This window comes from Rutidosis leptorrhynchoides, chromosome 2 (assembly GCF_046630445.1).
Source record: "Rutidosis leptorrhynchoides isolate AG116_Rl617_1_P2 chromosome 2, CSIRO_AGI_Rlap_v1, whole genome shotgun sequence".
In the NCBI taxonomy this organism is placed as follows: domain Eukaryota; kingdom Viridiplantae; phylum Streptophyta; class Magnoliopsida; order Asterales; family Asteraceae; genus Rutidosis; species Rutidosis leptorrhynchoides.
The window spans coordinates 79,051,342-79,056,254 of NC_092334.1; positions in this window are offsets into that span (position 1 = coordinate 79,051,342).

Here is a 4,913-nt window from a genome sequence, read left to right on the forward strand (position 1 = left end):
TCTTACTTGAACTTGTTTTCGTGTCATGATTCTGCTTCAAGAACTTCGAGCCATCCAAGGATCCGTTGAAGCTAGATCCATTTTTCGCTTTTCTAGTAGGTTTATCCAAGGAACTTAAGGTAGTAATGATGTTCATAACATCATTCGATTCATACATATAAAGCTATCTTATTCGAAGGTTTAAACTTGTAATCACTAGAACATAGTTTAGTTAATTCTAAACTTGTTCGCAAACAAAAGTTAATCCTTCTAACTTGACTTTTAAAATCAACTAAACACATGTTCTATATCTATATGATATGCTAACTTAATGATTTAAAACCTGAAAACACGAAAAACACCGTAAAACCGGATTTACGCCGTCGTAGTAACACCGCGGGCTGTTTTGGGTTAGTTAATTAAAAACTATGATAAACTTTGATTTAAAAGTTGTTATTCTGAGAAAATGATTTTTATTATGAACATGAAACTATATCCAAAAATTATGGTTAAACTCAAAGTGGAAGTATGTTTTCTAAAATGGTCATCTAGACGTCGTTCTTTCGACTGAAATGACTACCTTTATAAAAACGACTTGTAACTTATTTCTCCGACTATAAACCTATACTTTTCTGTTTAGATTCATAAAATAGAGTTCAATATGAAACCATAGCAATTTGATTCACTCAAAACGGATTTAAAATGAAGAAGTTATGGGTAACACAAGATTGGATAATTTTTCTCATTTTAGCTACGTGAAAATTGGTAACAAATCTATTCCAACCATAACTTAATCAACTTGTATTGTATATTATGTAATCTTGAGATACCATAGACACGTATACAATGTTTCGACCTATCATGTCGACACATCTATATATATTTCGGAACAACCATAGACACTCTATATGTGAATGTTGGAGTTAGCTATACAGGGTTGAGGTTGATTCCAAAATATATATAGTTTGAGTTGTGATCAATACTGAGATACGTATACACTGAGTCGTGGATTGATTCAAGATAATATTTATCGATTTATTTCTGTACATCTAACTGTGGACAACTAGTTGTAGGTTACTAACGAGGACAGCTGACTTAATAAACTTAAAACATCAAAATATATTAAAAGTGTTGTAAATATATTTTAAACATACTTTGATATATATGTATATATTGTTATAGGTTCGTGAATCAACCGGTGGTCAAGTCTTACTTCCCGACGAAGTAAAAATCTGTGAAAGTGAGTTATAGTCCCACTTTTAAAATCTAATATTTTTGGGATGAGAATACATGCAGGTTTTATAAATGATTTACAAAATAGACACAAGTACGTGAAACTACATTCTATGGTTGAATTATCGAAATCGAATATGCCCCTTTTTATTAAGTCTGGTAATCTAAGAATTAGGGAACAGACACCCTAATTGACGCGAATCCTAAAGATAGATCTATTGGGCCTAACAAACCCCATCCAAAGTACCGGATGCTTTAGTACTTCGAAATTTATATCATATCCGAAGGGTGTCCCGGAATGATGGGGATATTCTTATATATGCATCATGTTAATGTCGGTTACCAGGTGTTCACCATATGAATGATTTTTATCTCTATGTATGGGATGTGTATTGAAATATGAAATCTTGTGGTCTATTATTATGATTTGATATATATAGGTTAAACCTATAACTCACCAACATTTTTGTTGACGTTTTAAGCATGTTTATTCTCAGGTGATTATTAAGAGCTTCCGCTGTCGCATACTTAAATAAGGACGAGATTTGGAGTCCATGCTTGTATGATATTGTGTAAAAACTGCATTCAAGAAACTTATTTTGTTGTAACATATTTGTATTGTAAACCATTATGTAATGGTCGTGTGTAAACAGGATATTTTAGATTATCATTATTTGATAATCTACGTAAAGTTTTTTAAACCTTTATTGATGAAATAAAGGTTATGGTTTGTTTTAAAATGAATGCAGTCTTTGAAAAACGTCTCATATAGAGGTCAAAACCTCGCAACGAAATCAATTAATATGGAACGTTTTTAATCAATAAGAACGGGACATTTCATATTGCTTTGCCTTTATCACTTGACGAGCCAGCGTGGGAAGTTACTGGCTTATCTACTGAAGCTGATGAACTAGAAGGAATTTTACCTGCTGCCTTGGACTTGCCAGTATTTCGTTTGACTGGCTTGTCTACAGCTACTGGTTGACCAGTAAGTTTGTCATCAGCTGGCTCAGCACAATTGGAACTGGAACACGAAGGGGAATCAGTTGGTTTAATTTTTCTTAGATTATTTTCAGTGATTTCCCTTTTAATACGTCTTTCTTTTGGAGTCATGTAGTAGATGCTTGAGGGGTCAGTAGTCTCATCAATTGAGGTACTGGCTTCTCTTGCTCTAACTTCATCCTCCAAAATCTCTTTCATGGTAGGTGGTGGGGACACAGCAGGTCTAACAAACTTATTTGTTAAGACCTTTTTACCCTTAACTATCTTGGCAAAAGTATTTGGCAAGACTGCTTCAGGATCAATTTCAAGAATTGGGTCCATGAAAGTAACTTCTGCAATAGCAGCAGCAGCAGCATAGTTACCAGCAAAGAAAGCTTCAACTTGGGCAGGCACCTGCTCATTAACACACTTGGCTGTGCGTTGAGCAGATGTACACCACGAAGCGACAACCTTTTTAAGATTATCCAGCTGGTTCTTGACTTCTGCTGCCTCAACGTGAAGAGACTTTAAAGCATAGTTTTGTTTTTCAAGTTTTGAAATATCATCTTTCAAGATTTTAATTTCATCATTTTTGCTTTTAAGTTTCTCATTTAAAGATTTGTTGTCAGTTTTCAAAACTTCTTCACGTTTGCTGCCTCTACATAAGTCAACTCTTAGGTAGTCAAACATTTCGGCTTTTTCATCATTAGTATAAGTTCGAAAATTATCAACCTTATACATCATTTCAGTTTTCCATTGAGGTGAATCTCTTTTCTGATCAGCTTCCCTCATATCAGCCAAAAACTTACTACCACTATCATCCTCATCAGACTCCTTGACCTCCTTGGCCATTAAACACAGCTTTTTATCAGAAGCATAACCAGCACCATCATCATCAGTATCACTATCAGAGGATGACGGCGAGCTGGTTTCATCCCAATCATGATGCTCAGCAACTAGAACCTTTTCTGGCTTTTTACCCTTCTTATCAGTCTTAGCACTTTCCTTCATCTGAGCTTTCATAGCTTTGTACTTGTTCTTGTACTTATCAGCTTTTGAGAAAGAGTTAGCATGTGAAGTTGAAGGTTTCCTTTACATGCATTCAGCAGCAAAATGTCCAACCTTCCCACAATTATAACACTCAGATTTAGGACCCTTGACTGACTTGCTGCTATACCTAGCACTCGGTTTCTTACTCCCTTTGTATGACTTGCTGGTTCTATTACGATTGAACCTTTTGAACTGCCTAGCCAGCAAAGCCATACCTTCAGCAAACCCTTCTACATCACTTTCATCATCACTGCTTTCTTCAGACCCAGTGCCACTATCCACATCACTCTCAGCTGTCTCTTCTTCTGCCAACAATTTTTGAACCAGTAAAGCCTTTTGAGCTTTCTTTTTAGCAGCAATAAGAGCAGTATCATCTGTCTTAGAAGATTTTGAAGTGGTGGGAGCAGACCTAAAGTTTTCTTTCAAGTTAAGTTCAAATTTAGCCTCTACTTTCTCATGGTTCCAAAGTGAACTGTAAAGAGAAGACATGTTAAAGTTCTTTAAGGTCTGAGTGGTTTTTAAGGGGTCAGTAACAGATTTCTATTTAGTAGGCAGTGAATCAATGAATTTGTTTACTTGTTCAAATTCAGTATAGTTGACATTCAAAGTGATCAGGTCTGCAATCAAGGAGTTAAACCTAATAAAGGTTTGCTTAAGGGTTTCATTCTTGTAGGCAAAGGACATTTCATATTCTCTTTTCAAAGTAATCATTCTGTTCTGCCTTACTTCTCCCATACCCTCATAGGTGACATCTAGATAGTCCAACATAAGCTTGGCATTTGCTTTTCCCCTAATCAGTTTGAACAGTGGGTTAGGCAAAGTTATAGCTAACAGGGTTCTGATTTTAGGGTCAAGTCCAACATGACGTTTATCTTCAGCATCCCATCTAGAAGGAGTGATAATAACCTCTCTGCAAGGAACAGCAAGAGTGTCAGCTATAGCTGGAGCACTACCAATAGTCTCAGTAGGAACAAATGGACCATCTGTGGCAATACCAGGCATGAGTGGGTCAATAGACTCAAGGTGAAGCATGAATCTTGCCTTCCAAGTTTCATACTCATCTTCATCAAATTTGGGTGGTCTATTGGATGAGCCATTTTCAAGGTAAGCTGTATTTGAATATGCAGCCATGAGAGAATTCTGATCTAAGATATTAATTATCAAGAATGAAGCTCTGATACCGGTTGTTGGTCCCTTGATAACAACAGGAGTATTGTAGAGGGGGGGGGTGAATACAATTTCTTTTAATTAACTTAACAGTTAAACACGATTAGTATTCAAGCATGTAAATTAAATAGAGTCACAAGTAATTTTCAACGGTTATTCTTTATTGATTGAATCATAAAGAATCACAACTATCCTTGGCGGAATGATAGTTGGTTGATACAGATTACCTAGAATATAGCTAAGAGGTAAACTAAAAGCTATTACACATTTTTGACTCTAAATAAATAAACCCACACCACTAGTTGTTACAATAGTGGATACAACAATTTATAGTAGTCCAATTAACCGTGTAATGGTTCTATTGTCCATTGGTACATAGGATCTCTGTACTTGTGGGGACAACTGCATCAGAGAGCATGCTCTCCTCTTTCCTCTTTGGTAGCTATTTGCAGGAACACCCCAATTCGGTTTGGCACCACTATTTGATTAAACAAATAGAATAT